We start from the raw sequence: 18,153 nt of genomic DNA, 5'->3' as shown, positions 1-18,153 counted from the left end.
ATTATATAGTTTTTCAGTGCATGGACTTTACCCCTTCACTCTATATTGCTTCCATTCTGTTTATCATTTAAAGGTTACTTATTATTTCATAGAATGACCTTTTAAATGATTACTTTCATAATTGTATTGTCACTGATAATTGTATTGTCACTCTGACTTTTTGACCAGTTAATTCAAATTATTATGCAGAAAAATTCCTTAAAGATATTGTTTTTACTTTGACTGCTAATATATTACAGTACCCAAAGTATTGAGTACTCTATAGACAAGTAATTTGTAAATGTTGGATGAATAAATTTTACTGATGATTAATTTATTGTAGATTATGAGAACTGACTGACTGACCATCAATATTAATTCAAAATGACAAGAGATGTTGAGAAAGTCACCTAAGGAGAAGTTGCTGAAGACTTAAAATATTTATTCCCTGACTTACAAACAACCTTTAGTTGTATAGCCAATACTGTAGCTTATCAATTGATTTTTCCCCTCCAGAAACTAGACATTCATAGCTGTCAGCAGCATAGATATAAATGGTCCCTTAAACCACAACAAAAATTAGCAATTCTTTCTGTGCAAATCACACAGCAAACATTTCAGATAGTTTTTCTCTGTTACAGCTACTCAATTCTGCATATTATCCAACAAAAGTAGCCACTGACAATACATAAACAAATGAGCGTGCCTGTATTGCAACAAACCATTGTTTATAGAAGTTTCAGGTTTGGTCAATAAACTGTAGTTCATCTACCACTGTTCTACCATGACCTGCCTAGAACACAGTGCTCTCCCTCCAGACTTGTAGCACTAAACCAAAACAAAATCTCTTTTCCTTATTACTACCTAGAGTAGCCAGAGTTCATCTCTTTTAGACCTTCAGTTGAACAAAAGGAAAGCAGACTCAGCTAACTTTGTCTTTGCCAAGCTTAAGAGTACCAGACTCAGCCAACTCTACCTTTGGTGAAGTTTGACTCCTGGGGAAGCTGGGTTTATATGACCTGAGGCTGAGATCCTAACTAAGTTCTGCTAAAGCTACTGTCTCATGATGGAGCAGAGTTCTATAAACTTGGAGCTTCAAGAATAGGAATTCATTCTCTCACAATTCTGAAGATTAAACTTGCTGAGACCAAGGTGTCATCAGAATTCATCTCTTCTGAGACCTTTCTCTATGACTTGAAGACACAATCTTCCTGTACATTATTGTGTGTGTGTGTGTGTGTGTGTGCGCGCGCGCGCGCGCATCCCTGAGATGTGTGTGCGAGTGTGGAAAGGTCGGACTGCAGCTGAATCTCACGTTCCATTTGCTCTCAATGGAACCGACATCTCCGAATGCAGCAGCTCTGTGTACCTGGGTCAAGAACTCAACATGAGGAACAACTTGGTGCCAGAACTGCGCAGGAGGAAGAGAGCAGCCTGGAATGCCTTCAATAACATTTGAGAAGTGGTTAAGAGGACAAAGAACCTCCGGCTCCAGGCACATATTTCCGACTCCATCATTCTTCCTGCACTAACATATGCCTCAGAGACCTGGGCCCTATGCAAACAGCATGAGAACACTATTCGGGTACCCCAAAGAGGAATCAAAGAGCTATGCTAAGAGTATCATGTCTCACTCAAGTGAGAAACGAATCCAGAGTTCCGACCTCCATCGACAGTCAAGAATCAGGGATGCTGTCTCGTTTGCCAAGACATCAAAAATCAGGGCCGAACACGTAATGCGATTCAGAGACAACCGCTGGACTAGAGCTATTAACAGCTGGATTCCACGGGACGTCAAAAGACCGTGTGGCAGCCCACCTAAAAGATGGTCAGATTTCTTCATCAAAATCCTGAATGAATGGTTTGAGGCTCTTCCTGTTCCTGGAGAGAGCAGATATCATTGGGCTACACTAGCATGCGACAGGGACAAATGGAGACGTTACTGGCACCCACCCGAGCAAATAGAAGATCAACGAAATGACAAATGATACAAGTGATATATGCGCGTGTGCATGTGCACACACACATTGGAATCATCATAGGATTTTTTAAATTCTATCCATTTCTTTTACAAATCCAAGCTCAAATACAGTCACTTTCTGAAGGAGTAAAAGGTGGAACCTCAACATATGACTTTGGACTGGACACAATTTAATCCATTATACCTTCTTCAAAAGAAACCCAGGATGTTAAAATCTAAAATATGCCCCTAAATTACCATTTTCCTTTTGATCACTCATCTTTCCATCTTTACTGGCCAATTCTCTTCTCAGGCCCAAATTACCTGGGTAAAATATGAATTTTTTCCTATCCTTATCTATCAGAACAACATGCTCACTCTCTCAGTTTCTTCTGAATTTCTCTATCCTCAAAAAATATATTCATAAAAATGAAGAGCTTTAGAGTCTAAAGTGGCATCTAATGAATATTTTTTTATAATTTAGGTCCTATTTGGAGTAATTTACACTTGGAGTGGTCACTCTATGTACAACAGGCCAAAAATTTGTCTGTTTTACTGTTAGGAATAGTAACACATTAACATAGAGCTTTACCCTTAGAACAAAGATATATCATTGCTTTTGATCCCCCAGTAGTCTGTGAGTAATATAAGACATGACCAACTTTAAAATAAAGATACATACCTTAAATTTCCATAATTTGCCAAGTCATCAGGACTCCATTACCATCAGAAAGATCCCATCTCTGATTCTTGATATTGCTCAGATGGCCTGATCTTCCTTGTATATGATGAAAGTTAAAAGTATGACACTTAAGACTGAGAAAATAAAAATAAGGTGAGAGTGGAGGATGGATTTGACTAAGGAGTCATAAACATGTTCTGTCTTAGGTGAACAAAGAACAGATAAGGAAGGTAGGCTGCAAAAGTCAGTAAGTGCCCAACTCCAAACAGGAGTTGGAAAGGCATACTTCCTTTCCACTCCCTGTAACTATTTCTACTTGACTGATGGTCACCAGACAAAATCTTGAATAGCATCTTAGGGGAATAGCTGAAAAAGAATATCTACAGAGTTTCCTAAACTTGTCCAAAGCCATTCATTGTGAGGAAATACGGAAAAAGTTCACCCAAAGATCTTATTGCCCCTATAACCCGGGCGAAGGAGGCTTAGACAGCTAATCCAGATGCACCCCACTCCTGTACTTAACATGAGTCCACAAATATCAAGCACATGGGATTCTGGGTCATCCTACAGCCAGTTTGTAGATGAGACCATCTATGGGAGGTAGACCTAAGAAGAAATCTTCACATCAGAACAGCGTATTGAAAAGAAATTGTTACAATAATTCACCTACTCCGTATTTCCAGGAAAGGATTTTTTTCCCAAAAGGGCACAATACTTAAATTGTTCCAACCCAGTCTCTGCCCTTGGGACATGGTGCCAGACCACATTAGATTGTGAAGCTCTAATTTGAAAAAATGTTTCTAATTCAGATCCTACAATTCCCTTTAGCAAATTTCTTGATATTATTTCTCATTATACTTCTGCTTGACACTATATATGATCCTACCCTTCCTTTTACCCTTCAGATGGCATTCAAGATTTATTATATCTCTTCAATTCATCACTTAGCTAGGACATATAAGCATATTGAGTCATCTTGAGCACCTTTTTCAGGCTTAAGTCCTCAATATGATCTCTTTAGCACTCTTTAGCACTCTTTCCATGAAAGAACTCAAAGATCAGAAGAATGTTATTGGTATATTGGAGGAGAAACAGGAGACAACAAGGACTTAGCCCAGGGCCCTGTATATATATATATATATATATATATATATATATATATATATATATATATATTTTATATTGCATTTATTCTACCACTGAGATATTTTCCCATTCCCGGGATGAATTTTACAGATCACTTAGTATAAACACTAGCTGATGTCTAAATCCCATTTACCCAGCAGGCCAATGAAAAGAACTCTAAATTACTACTCAGCCCCCAGATAATTTACTGTTTTGCAAGTCAGCCCTTCCTTAATTTGGACAGTGTAGATGTGTTTCACTGTGTTTAATTTTTGTTGTGTTATGTGCAGGGGAGAAAGCATGGTTTCTAGCCACTGTTTTATGGTTTGAAAATCAAACAGAAAACTACCTTCTATCCATACAGCCAGCCAATTATTGCTATCCTCAAGCTCATTAAATACCCTGTAAGACTCTTGCTGGATGATCCGGAGCCGCGGCATGAGAAGCAGACCCTCCGCGCCTAAAGACTGTGATCCTGAGGTCTCCTAACCCATTTTGGCACCAGAGCGGCTTCTTGCAACCATGCATTTTGATTGTGAACTGAACGGCCGCTCGGACTCAGTCTTCACTCTCAGCAATGAAGAGAAATTATTAGATGATGCCTATTCAGCAGGCCTGATTGTAGGGGAAAATTTCCAAACAATAATAGTGAGTTCTGTATGGAAACATGGAATGTACTCAAAGTATATAGAGAATAAAGGGAATATCATTAGCTACTTAGGTGGGGTGGGAGGGGGGTGTATTGGGGTTCTTGGTGGTGGAACATGTGCACTGGTGAAGGGATGGGGGTTTAGTCAGTATTTGACTGTGACTTAAACCTGAAAGCTTTGTAATTTTTTTTCATGGTGATTCAATAAAATATTTATTTAAAAAAAAAAGACTCTTGCTAAAGAGAGAAAGTAAGGGCATGCACTGGGTTTCACTAGGAAACAGCAACTTGCTACTTCTCCCTCACCAGTTTCAACAGAACACATAACAAAACATCAAAGATCCATTTCCAAAAATTTCATTCTCTCAAATCTTCCAGTCATTTCCAAGTTTGTTCTTCCAGGAGAACCTATATTTTGCTTTTTCTCTATGATTTACCTATCATAGTTCCCTTAAGTCCCTACTAAGTGATGTTTAGAAATGTGGCTTGTAAATTTGGACAAAGTGAATGTCAGAATGAGTTAATCCTTCCTAACAACATCCTATAGTTTACCAGAGACCATCAGTAACCAACAGGATTAAGTACCTGATGGTACAAGCATCAAATAACCTAGTAGTTGAAAGGATTAACACTTTGAGATCTGAAAAGTGGTTTTAACTCTTTTAAACTAAAACTTTTTTTACTTAAGGTCCCATGCTGAAGAATAATAGCAATATGTCTTAGATTCTTGAATAAACCTTTATTTCAATGTTGAAGTCATTCCTTATATGTCATTTGTTTTGGGAGAAGACTGGCATAAGCTACACATCAGCTGGCTAACTTGTCTTTGCATCTGGAAAGTAGGAGATTTATCCTAAGCGTTCTCCTATGATTATTCATATTCAAGGGGGAAAAACTCTTCAGTAATTCTCTAAGCTTATTACTAGAAGTAGCTTTAGTCTTTTGATTGAGAGACTTATTAACTCAGCTACCTACCAACACAGAACTTCTCAATCCACCCTGACTGATCAGATATGAAAGATCTTTCAGGAAGAAAATGCCAGTCTTAACTAGGTACCCTCACCAATGTAGCATTTACAAAAGATGATTTCTTCTCTGTTGGTCACTATGATTTCAAACCCACTTCTAGCCTCTTCCTAGTCTTCCCATCATGGCATATAAAATACCATGGCAATTCATACAATCCCAGATCTGATCTTAGCACCCTACTCTTTCCTCCTGATCTTGCTGGATTCTTCTTTCCAAAACCAGTGCTTACCAGCTCAAAGAGCCCCAAAGGTTCTATTTGCTTCCAGAACGTAAGTGAAAATGTCCCCTGGCAATCAAAAGTCTTCTCAAATCACTTTATCCTTCCTTAACTGATCTGTCCTTCCCCAAAGTTCTTGATGAATCTTCCCATTCAGACAAAGCTAACCATTGTACTCATCTCCCAGACATATTTTTCACTCTAGCTTTTAAAAATGCATTTCTAATGTGGTAACATTATTTTTAATTTTATATGTTTCATGTGTATAGCACTAGAATTCAGCATCTATATTCATTACATCATAACTGTCACTAAGAGTCTAGTTTTCAACCATTACCGTGTAATTGATTCCCTCTAGTTTTTTGACCCATCCATCCCAATCCCTTTCCCTCATGTAACTACTATTACATTATCTACAAACAAGTTTATTTTATTTCATGTATTAATTTGCTTTATGTCTTAGTAGGCTACATGTGACTTTTGTGGACTATGTCTTTCTCTTTTCAACTTATTTCCCTGAACATGGTATCTTCAAGTCCCACCATGAGGTCACAAATGGTGCACTTTCAGCTCTTGATGTCCTTTCTGCCTGGAATGTTCTTTACCACTTCTTTCTGCAGAGCGTAAGACAGATACTTCCACAAAGAGTTCATTGATGCTCATTTGTTGATTTCTCCATCTGACGTATCAGCAAAGCTGCCTTTTCCTTATGATATTTCTCTTGTCAGGCTTGTCTTATTTTACCTTATCCTACCTGATTGCAATACCCCGCTAGAACTCCGAGTCCAATATTTCTCAATAAATGCCTCTCTGATGGCTTCAACGTTAGCAGTGAGGATGGATGCTAAGCTCAAAAAGCCAAAGAAAGGAGCCAAGAAAGAATAAATGTTCGATGGCATACTTGTATGTTCTTTTTAGAGCAAATGTCAAACTTTTTAGATCTTGACCTTAGGCAGTTCACCAAGAGACTTCTGTATCACCATATCCTTTGTATAACATACATGTTGCTGTAAAAAGAAACACTTTTTTTTATTATTTTTATTTTTTTATAAAACGTGTTTGCTCAAGTTTTGAGATAAGTAAACGGTTCTGGTCATTTAATATTTCACTTATCGCAGAGTCTCTCCCAACTTCTACTGGGGCTCTTGCATTCCTAAAAACATTTAGGTGCTGTTCTCTTAAAGTTCTTGGGGATGGTTGTTACAGAATATCAGTTTGCCCTTGAGGGAAATGGGAGTATTCATGTCCTACCAAGAGAACTCTGGGTAAAGTTCCTTTCCTGCTAATTCCCAGAAGACACACACACACAAACACACACACACATACACACACACACACACATTCACACACAATATTGACATGGTACTTCCAGGAAGAATTCTATTGTTCCTGATGCCTTCTCAGTAACGACAGAGGAGCAGAGGAAACACAAAGAAGCTCCAAAAGTTAATGATGGTGCTGCTATCCAGGGTGGCAATAATTGAGTTTTAATGTCCTGAGCTGGTGCTTGTCATAAATCCTTTATATGTAAAACTGGAGCCTCTGCAAAGCAAGATTAATGGTTTCAGTGTATATAATATTTATTAAACCTCTTTTTATGTTGCTTGGCAATCTGTGCTTCCATCAAACAAGTTGAAATAATTGACATTTAGCACATCAACCTGCTTTTGACTGAGAAGCATGACATTCATGTAGATAGTAAACATTTGGCAATTGCTGTAAATGTCTCCAAATTTAACGTCATGACCTTTTCTCAGGTAAATGTTTTTGGATAAAATGTAAATAATGATTCACTGTATGTCAAATACCACAGTAGGTCAAATACTGTGCAATGTCAAGTTTATCGTCTTGTTACCCTCTAGAGGTTCATAGATTGGTTGACCTGTTGCATCCTCCAGTAAGTTTATAATAAAACTCACTAGTGTTTAGTATAACTCATTGGCTTTCCAAACTTACACACACACACACACACACACACACACACACACACACAGGCACACGCAAGCACACACACAGAGTGTTTCTGATTTAGAAGCAGTACAGTTTGGTTTTGTTGTTTCATTAAATGAAACTTGGCATTTAAAAAAAAAATTCCATGCTCTTTTCTCGGAAAATTAATGCTATTTCAGATATCTCTCAACACAATGGTATGGACATGCCTTAGAATCTCTGAGAGTATGTTGTGACTTCAAATGATCAAATAGGAAATAGGACTAGTGGATTCAAAGGGCCTCATTCTTTTACCTTATAATAGCTGTGGGCTCATCTCCAACCACATAACAAATGCTAATGATATCAAAGCGTAATGTAACTGCTACGGATCACATGTCTCTGTAAAATTCATTTTCATTTATCAACAAGGAAAGAATCACTCATATTAATAGTCCAATAGTTTCTTCCTACTGCACTACCATATTTACTTTCCCAAAGAGGGGATAGACTTTTCAAGTGATCGCTTCATACAAATGAAGCACAAATTTTTTTCACACATTTTGCCTGCCTTTAATTTAAGAAACTAGCCTGACTGGAGCATTTTGTAACCATTGAAGTAATTCAATTTTTTTTAAATTTTGAAACCATTTATCTTTGCAAAATATATTTCTAAAACATTATGTATGTAAGTTAGAAATAACATTTTCAAAACATCCCCAATTTTTTTAATACAGTTAAATCCAACATGAGTTATTTTTTCTTTTTTTTTTAAGAATTTATCTTTTCTATAATTTATTGAATTTTTAATTAGTGAGTCACAGTGAGGGTACAGTTACAGATTCACACATTTTTGTGCTTGTTTTACCCTCATGCAATGTTCGAGAGCCCATCCCTCCACCAGTGTCCATTCTCCACCACCCATGAACCCAGTATCCCTCCCACCCCCTATCCTATCCCCCCCACCCCACTCCGCCTCTGTGGCAGAGCATTCCAATTTGTTCCCTCTCTCTCCTTTTGGGTGTCATGGTTTGCAATAGGGGTATTGAGTGACCATCATGTACAGTCTCCAGTCTACTTTCAGCATGCATCTCCCTCCCCGCTCAGGATTTCCAATCACATTTTACTTGGTGTTCCCTTCTCTATCTGGGATGACTTTCCCCCAGCGTGTGAGGCTAGCTTCCAAGCCATGGAGACAACCTCCTGGTATTATAAACTACTACTCTTGGGTATTAGTCTCCTACTCTGCCATTTTATGTTCCACAGATGAATGCAATCTTTCTATGTCTGTCCCTCTCTTTCTGGGTCATTTCACTTAGCATGATACTTTCCATGTTGATCCACTTGTATGCAAAGTTCATGACTTCATTTTTACTAACAGCTGCATAGTATTCCATTGTATATATGTACCGAAGTTTCTTTATTTTTTTTTAAGAAATATTTTATTGAACCACCGTGAAAACAAGAAAAAAAATACAAAGCTTTCAGGTTTAAGTCACAGTCAAATACTGATTAAACCACCATCCCTTCACCAGTGCACCCGTTCCACCACCAAGAACCCCAATACACCCCCCTCCCACTCCACCCCCCATCTAAGTAGCTAATGATATTCCCATTATTCTCTCTATATATTGAGTACATTCCATATTTCCATATAGAACTCACTATTATTGATTGGAAATTTTCCCCAACAATCAGGCCTGCTGAATAGGCATCATCTAATAATTTCTCTTCATTGCTAAGAGTGAAGACTTTGAGTCTGCGCGGCCGCTATTGCGGCCGCGCGGTTTTGGGTTTCTAATATTTTAGCTCAGTTCACAGTCAAAATGGATGGCTGCAAGCATCCGCTCTGGTGCCAAAATGGGTTAGGAGACCTCAAGATCACAGTCAATAGGTGCCACGAGAAGCAGACCCTCCGCGCCTATTGACTGTGATCCTGAGGTCTCCTAACCCATTTTGGCACCAGAGCGGATGCTTGAGCCATGCATTTTGACTGTGAACTGAGCTACAACCTCGTGCAGCCCAGGGAGGGATTATTTTCCCTCTCCACCCCATTTTTCTGAGCGAAAATGGTGGCAGCGGCAGCAGCCACGCAGTGAGAGCCACCCTCTAAGACCCCTCCACCAGGAGGTAGGACTTTCTTTAGTGACGCAGCCTGTAGGTGGTCCTGGGAGGGGGGGCGTTCCCGGCGCGCCTTCCGCCCAGAGATGAACCGCGAGCTGCGCCACGAGAAGCAGACCCTCCACGCCTACCAAAGTTTCTTTAACCAGTCATCTGTTCTTGGGCACTCAGGTTTTTTCCAGATTCTGGCTATTGTAAACAGTGCTGCGATGAACATATAAGTGCAGATGTCATTTCAACCGTACATTTTTGCCTCTCCAGGTTATATTCCCAGGATATATTCCCAGAAGTAGTATTGCTGGATCAAATGGACGCTCAATTTCTAAATTTTCTAGAAGTGTCCATATTGTTTTTGAAAGGGGCTGGACCAGTCAGCATTCCCACCAGCAGTGGAGAAGGGTCCCCTTCTCTCCACATCCTCTCCAACAGCGGTTGCTTTTGTTCTTTTGGATGTGTGCCATTCTCTGTGGTGTTAGGTGGTATCTCATAGTTGTTTTGATCTGCATCTCCCTGACGATTAGTGATGCAGAGCATTTTTTCATGTACCTTTTAGTCATTCGTATCTCTTTCTTGGAAAAGTTTCTGTTCTTTTCTTCGGCCCATTTTCTGATGAGGTTGGATGTTTTCTTCTTATAGAGTTCAACTAGTGTTTTGTAAACCTTTGATATCAATCCTTTATCGGATGGGTATTGAGTGAATATCCTTTCCCACTCTGTAGATTGCCTTTGTATTCTGGTCCCTATGTCTTTTGCGGTGCAGAAACTTCTTAGTTTAATGTAGTCCCATTTGTTTATCTCTGTTTTCTGAAGTAATTCAGTTAATATATTTTCATGGGATGATAGAAATAGTTATAAATTTATGTTTTAAAAATAAAATTAAATCTATTTGAAAGTTTTGATGCTTAGAAATAATAAATGGTCAAACTTTTAGAAAGGATTCTGCAGGGATCCTTTGAACAATCAGTAAAAAATAATAATAATAGTAACGGTATGGCAACACCCTAAAGGAGAGAGAGAGTAAACAGGGAATCTGCCTGCCACAGATGTGGGGGTGGGGGGAAAGGGAGGGAGTGGGGAGAAGTGGCAGGGATGCTGGGATCATCGGTGGTGGAGAATGGGCACTGGTGGAGGGATGGGTACTCCATCATTGTATGACAGAGGCATAAGCACAAAAGTTTGTAAGTCTGTAAGTGTATCTCACAGTGATTCATTAAACTAAAATAATAATAATAATAAAATAGTAACGATATAAAGATTCATTTCATTTTCTTATTTTCATAATACCAGATCACAGTGAAAACTGTTGAAAGCTCAAAGACCACTTCTTACAATTTGCTTGGTTTAATCCATGGCGAGCTTTATTCCTAGAATTTCTCTACAACATGTTCAAACACTTGTCCCTGATAGTACAGAATAAAATAAGAATCAAGTTCTCCTGCCACTGAGAGATTCTGATTCTCCCACCCTCTTCACAATTCATTTTAATTTAAATTATAATATGTCACCTCAAACAATAGCCTGATAAAAAAATTATCTAATTCTCATGTAATTATCAATGCCTAAAAACAAAACATACCTTGCATATATATTAGGTATCTTATGGGAATACTAAGACATTTGATTTAAAATTATGATGATGAGGCTGGGTAGATGTCTCAAAAGACTAGAGTGCCCTTTTGCATGTAGGAACCCAGGTTTGATCCCCGGCACCACATAGTCCCCAGTATTATTGGGTATAGCCCTAAAACCAAAAACACAAAAATAATACTCTGTCAAGCTCTTCTATCCCCGTTTATTCCAATCATACTCTGAAATGTTTTTTACTTGTAAGCATCTTTGATCTCCATAACACTATGAGGCATCCATTATTAATTCCTTTTAACAGAGGAAAAAATTGAAGCAGAGAAGTCAATAAATTTGCTTAGATTAAAAGCTGTTGTTGAATACAATCATTAAAAGGATTAAACTTATAAGCACATTGACAATATAAAGTTCCATGGTAAAATTCTAAGTAAAATATGCATTTATATGTGTATAAATAAATACACATGTGTGTGTCCATTGCTAAGATCTTTTTACGTGCTAATCACCAAAGCACTTTGTTGAAATATACTTCTTATGGTTCTGACCCTAATCTGTCCAATCAAGATATGCCTGGGCAGGGTCATGGACTCATCAATAGGTAGTTCCTATGAACACTCTGGGTTAAGATTATCTTTAGTGTAACAGAATATTTCAGGGAAGTGATGCCCTGATTAATGAGCATAAGGTATTAAAATATAAAACCAAGTAACCTAAAATTTTTCAAGATATAGTGATTGTTTTCGCAAATAAAATTCTAACCTTTGCACACTTGGGCATCTTTGAAATCTTTCTTGTCACCAATATGCCAGAAAGAGAGGTTCTGAATTTCCACTGTTAATTCCTGATTTAGACCATTGAACTGCAATGCCCTTTGAGGTTAAACTAAATTTTAAATTCAATTCACTTGAAGGAGTTCATTGATGACCTTTGAGAAATCAATTGTATCGTAACTGAGGGAAAAACAAAAGATGGTCTTGCTTTCCTATAAACTGATGACCTTAAAGGGAATATGCTATCCTCCCAATTTTTGGCAGACACCACCTTCAGGCACTGGTCTGACAACAGTGTACCTCAAACTTCATCTACGGTTGGAGATCCTTTCAGTTAGAAACTCTTAGTCTCTCCAAGGGTGTCATGAATGAATGCTGAAAGATGACTGTGTCTTTGGTACTCCACCAAAACATTTTTCATCCAGCTGGAGTGATAGTACAGTGAATAGGGCATTTACCTTGCATGTGGCCAACCCTGGTTAGATTCCCACCATCCCATACAGTCCCCTGAGCACTGCAAGAAATAATTCCTGAGTGCAAAGCCAGAAGCAAGCAACCCTGTGCATCACCGGGTATGACCCAAAAAGCAATATATTTATATATATATATGTACATATATATATACACACATACATACATATATATGTGTGTATGTGTGTAGTACACATATATACATATATACCCATATGTATGTATATTCACATACATATATATTGCATGTTTTTGCTTGTTTCTTTTTATTTTGGGGGTTTTTATTTTGGCTTGTTTGTTTGTTCGGGGGTCACACCCAATGGTACTCAGGACTAGCATCTGGCTCTGCATTCAAAAATTACTTCTTCTGGCAGTGCTCTGGGGATCAAGTGGGATACTGGGATTCTAACCCAGGATGGCCACATGCAAAGCAAGCACTCTACCCACTGTACTATCTCTCTGGCACAAATTTTGCATTTTTTAAAAAAATTTTGCCTCACCCGTTCACTGCTTTAACTTACTGGATACAAACTAACATGACTTTTTAATTGAAGTCTTGGTGCTTACAACCCAAGTTTGATCCCCAGCAACACACGGCATCCAGAATCACACTGGTGTTAGCCTGGAAGGCCCCAGTGCCCTGCCAGGATGGCCCCGGGGTCTTGACACCACCAGGCCCAAGCAACAGTACATCCTCCGGCCTTACCTTGAACCACATGCTTGACTCCAGGCCCCTTAAACACCACGTGGGAGATTCTTCCCATCTGTATTTTTAAATCATTTTTTAAAGGGGTAAAAGTAGTTTGCATGGACACAAACTTTAGTAGAGGTAGTCATGGAAATAATTCTTGGAGGTAGAGATAGTAGCTGTCAATGAACTACGCAGCTGCACAACGGTTACAATGGTCAGATCTTGGTCTATTCCTGGACGTACTGACCTGGTTTCCATTACGTTTCTTGTCCATTCCCATGGGCCACCGGCATGGCACACTGCCCATGCTGAGAGCCGCCTCCCCGGAGATCCCTGTTCCCAAGTACATCCGGTCTCATAGACCCAAACCCGGTTGCATCAGTGAACTACAGACGATGGTGGTCCTTTCCTATCACTTGCAATTGATTGTAACCCCCAGCTCCCAACATTCGCAGCGTTTATGAGTTTAATAAATCCACCAGTGGGTCCAAGAGTAGAGTGGAAAGTTTAGAGGGAACAAAGAGATAACTTTGATTTTGTGAGCTCAGCATGAACTTGGGGGGAAAAAAAGAACACTGGTCCAGGAAAAAACACCAGGAGTGTTCGATAAAGGCGCCTTTCCTGTGTTTTCAAGGTTTGTCTGCGACCCTCTAACTCCTGTGGTCAGAGTCGTAAACAACGACTCCTGTGGTTCTGACTTCTGTCTGCGTAGCCAGCTGAGTCAAACACTGCTCCTCAGGATAGCCTTATATAAATAAGTGATGGCCAATATATTGCCAGCTTCTGCCACCTAATAACATCATGTATTTTTTATGTATTGTTGGGATTCCTAAGTTGGAGACATTTCCATTGAGATGGATAACGGTGGTGCTCTTTTATTTTATGCACTTAGCCCCTTCTTATTGAGAACTTCATTCATCTTGTGTTTTATAACGGTAAATGCCAAAGAGGTGTCTCTCTCTCTCTCTCTCTCTCTCTGTTTAAAAAAAAATCTTGTTTGGCTTCTAATGTACTTGCTACTTCTATTTATCCCCTGCTTAGACATTTTTATTAGGATAATTGTTTGGGGAGAATAAACCAAAAACTGGAATCCAAGTGGGCCCACGGGCCTGTGGAGTAGATTTATGAGCCAATATGAAAAATATGTACTTTGAAATGCAGTCCCCAAAGTCAAAAAGGATTTGATGTCAGAATGTTTTTAAATCATTTTCTAGAGGAGATCTGATACAAGTGCCTGGAGACTCGAAGGTTCCAACAAATGGAGTGAAATTTCAGATTAATTTGCATTGATAGCAAGGAGTATTAGGTGATTTAACCATCATTAGTTTCAAATTGTTGTACAGATTAGAGCGCTATTTTATCCTAAATGCAAACACAATGGCACAACACAGAACTGTTAGTTAATTGTTTTAAATAGGCTGTAATTTTGAATATTTCTAGCATGACAGATTTTCTCCAACCTTCTGAAGTAAGCCAGGCTGCCAGCATTGAGAGTACGTACCCGTCAGAGTAGTCACACAATTACACACAGTGTGGGAAAGAAGTGGGTTTTCTGCAGTCGTAAAGATGCGTTGACATTCTAAAATGTTTTCTAGCTTACTGGCCATCAGAGACAGAAGGACACTGAAGGAAATGTGGTCTGGCACCTTTCTTTCATACTGGACAAATTGGACTCTGTTAGTGGCTTCTCGAGCATGGCTTGTGGCTAAGGCTCCGGAGGTCTTTGGCTGCCAGGACCTCTGCTCGGGGCGGGAAGGGAAGCTGGAGCCCACCCCTCCGAGGGGCCCCAGGGAAGGCAGCCAGGCATGTGGGCAAGACTCTCTGCATAGCTCTCTTCAGGGAGCTTGGTTTTAAGTCTTGTTGTTGGCCATTAGTGGGATTACCCGACTTCGGAGGCAGTCCCTGGCTGTGACTGCCTAGCTACTGGAAAATGGGGAATCTGGGTGGAGGAGGCCCAGTCCAAATCCAAGCAGGGTTGGAGGTCTCAGCCCCGGGTCCCACACACCTGGCTTCCTCTGCCGGTACCTTCATGCGTGAGGCTCATCCAAATGTGTGGAGAGGTGCCTTGAGCATGGCTGAGAGGACCAATGGGATGATGATGATGATGATGATGATGATGATGATGATGATGATGATGATGATGATGATGATGATGATGATGATAGTGGCTTCTCATGTGGTGCAGATGATCTAAGATAGCAGGCCTCTGTCTCCCACTGCAGTGAGCTTTCCACCAGACTGCGTCACCGCGACATGGCCATTGTAAAGCAGAGACTTCAGGTCTACACAAAATTACTTTGAGGGACAGTTAAAGAATACATCAGTACTTAAAGGAAGGTGATGTTCATACTGTTTCAAATGAAGCTAGATATAAACCAAATTTCTTCTGTGTATTCCTAGCACTTATACTAAGTGCTCTTTATTTATATGTGTTATTATGTGTTTGTCAGTAGTGTGTGGAACTTATTTGTATTTTTTTCTCTCAAAAAAGAAACTATTATGATTTCGGTAGCATGATTAAAATAGTGTTAAAGTTTATGTCATCTATGTACTACACCCCACCATGACTAAAATGCCCAAGACCCTCCACCATTGACCCTATGTCACCCAGAATCCACTTCTTCACCCCCCTCCCCCACCCCAAAGCCTCCCTCACTGTTTCATGAGCCAAGTTTTGCCATCTAATGCCGAGTGTCTGTCATTTTCAAAACTATGTTTTAGGAGGTATTAATTTTGATCTTTGTAAATTTCTTTCACTTCAAGTGTAGCCATTTGAATATTTTGTTGAAATGTGGAAAGGAAGATTTTTATCATTTGATAAAACTTATTTTGCCGTGGCTTACTCCATTAAATCTACACATTTCATATTAAACCGAAGAATGTGATGAAGACTACCAGAATATGGATCTAAAAGGACAAAATGATTCAACATGCTTAAACCATTAACAAGAGTTGAAATATCTTACAGTTGCTAAACTTTAATGAGCACTTACTCTGTGCCAGATCCTCATGAAGAATTTTATACATTTTTTTCCCATTGAATCCACAGCATAAAAACACAAGGTGACTATTGCTTCGATGTACAGTTGAAGACAGAGAAATACAGACAGGACCTGGTTGAGGTCATTTTGGTAGTTAGTGATTGGAGGCAAGCTTTGACCATTATAGTCGTATTCCAGACTCTCTTATTAACCTTTCTGCTCTATCTACTATGGAATATTTCTTGTCCTAAATTCTGCTGCCTGTAATTGGTGATTCAATCCTGATCAAAATAAATGCCAGCAAATCTGACTCAGAAAACAATATAATCAAAAAATGTGATTTTACTGAAAGCATTCAAAAGCAACTCATTAAAAGCTCCACTTGGAACAGATTTTGGGCCAGTCCATCTTCAACTATGCAAATAACAACTCCATGAGATTTGAAAGCTCTTTTTTCCAATATCCTCAATCAATCGCCTTCAAATTCTTATGCAAATGAATTTACAGCTATGTAAATGCCAACTCACAGCAGAAATGCAAACCTGATAAATCTGTAATGAATGCAACCCTTATTAACGGGTCTGTGGTTCCAATGAGAAATCTTGTAATTTATAGCAATGGCTTAATTATTCCATTTCTCGTATCTGGCTACCATAGTGACATCAAGTTTGTACTTTGTCACATGGGTGACAGCACAAGTACTCATAGAGCTGTTCATTTTTAATTCATTTGTACTTGGAGATACACTGATGGGTATTCTCTTGCAATAACATTATGGAATATAGTTATGAATCACCGGGGCATTTACTTAATGACACAAATAAAAACATTAAAAAGAAATAAATAAGGTAGACAATGAAATACAGCATACAAATAAACAAAATGTTCTTATCTATTTGTAATCTTTGCCTTGTTGCCTATATATTTATCCAATTGTAACGCTTTTTTAGTTCATATCAGAGTAACAAATGCCATCACAAGTACTCCATACATGATAAGGTCATTGTGAAGGGGGAATGATAAACCTGAAATTAAGCAGAGTAATAAGCATGCCTGGAAATTTCTTCAGAGTTCCCTTTTGAAACATGTGTATTAAATACCAAAGAATGGCTTCATTTTCTAGTGTTATTATTTCAAGTAAACTTTTCAATGCTTTACTTCAAAATCTAAAATAATGATAATAAGGTGCTTTATAGAGTGGTAGCCGTAAGTTCTTACCTTTGCTGTATCTTGAAGGGTTGCTTGGTTTTATAGATTTTTAAGGACACTGGTTTCAAGTACCTGTGTACTGTATAACACGAAATCATATTTATTATGCCAGAAGAGAAAAAGATGTTCCCATCTAATTTGATCTACATCTTCTAAACTCAAGGCCACAATAATGTAGAGGTTTCTTTCACTTTAACTTATTATGCTCAAAGAGTTACATCTTAGATACCTCCAGCATAACAGGAAATGTATAAATGTATCTTAGCTTATCAGTCTTCATGTTTGCCCCCATAATACCATGAGTATTGTTCCATCTTATTGCCTGTAATTGTCTACTTATTGCTTTATGCCCTCTCTTAAATTATAAACTCTTAGAGATGGTGATTGCATTTTCTTCTTATTAAATCTTTACATTTCTTTTGGAACCTTAATGCCTTGAATAGAGTAAACATGCAATTTCCATTTGTGGGAAAAGAGAAAGAAGGAGGGAGGGTGGGAGGAAGGGTGGGAGAGAGGGAAAGAACAAGAGGAGGAGAGCGAGTAAAGAAGGAAGAGGGGAGAGAAGGAAAGGGAGAGAGGAGGAAGAAATTCTGATGACTCTTCATAAACTAAGAGACTTGTAATCCTAGCAATGGCAGACAATAAAGGAAATATGAAAATTCTAGATTAAGGTAGTATTCACCAAGAAAAGACACAGTGTGTTGTTGTTATGGAATCTAGAAACAATTACTCTGATTACAGTGTACTTGGAGTTACA

This window comes from Sorex araneus, chromosome 4 (assembly GCF_027595985.1).
Source record: "Sorex araneus isolate mSorAra2 chromosome 4, mSorAra2.pri, whole genome shotgun sequence".
Classification (NCBI taxonomy): domain Eukaryota; kingdom Metazoa; phylum Chordata; class Mammalia; order Eulipotyphla; family Soricidae; genus Sorex; species Sorex araneus.
Note: the sequence above shows the minus strand (reverse complement) of the source record.